Source organism: Palaemon carinicauda, chromosome 5 (assembly GCF_036898095.1).
Source record: "Palaemon carinicauda isolate YSFRI2023 chromosome 5, ASM3689809v2, whole genome shotgun sequence".
NCBI classification, from domain to species: domain Eukaryota; kingdom Metazoa; phylum Arthropoda; class Malacostraca; order Decapoda; family Palaemonidae; genus Palaemon; species Palaemon carinicauda.
Genome location: NC_090729.1, coordinates 155,089,825 through 155,090,299, shown reverse-complemented (window position 1 = coordinate 155,090,299; position 475 = coordinate 155,089,825).

Sequence of the window (475 nt, the reverse complement as noted above, 5' to 3'; positions counted from 1 at the left end):
AGATTCACGTGCTCTCCTTGATCTTCTATCAATCCCTAAATGCCCTGCATACAGACTTGTAATGTACAATGTGTATGGTTCGTTTAATTAAGGAGGGAGGAAGAACTACCCGTGCACAAAATTCCCCCTCCCCTCTTCTCGCAAGCACAATATAAGGCATAATTTTTAATAAAAAATTTCTGACGAGGCATATTCAGAAATGACGATAACTCTCCGATTTCCCTTTAATTACTGCTCACACTCTTTCCATCCATTCCTCCTTTTTCTGTCCCTCTCGGACTTCTTTTATGTCCCAACCTCCCCAAGTCAATCCAACCTGCACCATCAGGGCATTCATTCTGGACACCCCCTGGTCATGTCCTCGGTCACCCCACATATATTCCTCTCTCTCTCTCTCTCTCTCTCTCTCTCCCCGTCTTCTGCATGCGTATCTCAAGAACTCTCATCCCGTTCTCTATTTTCTCTATTATGATGG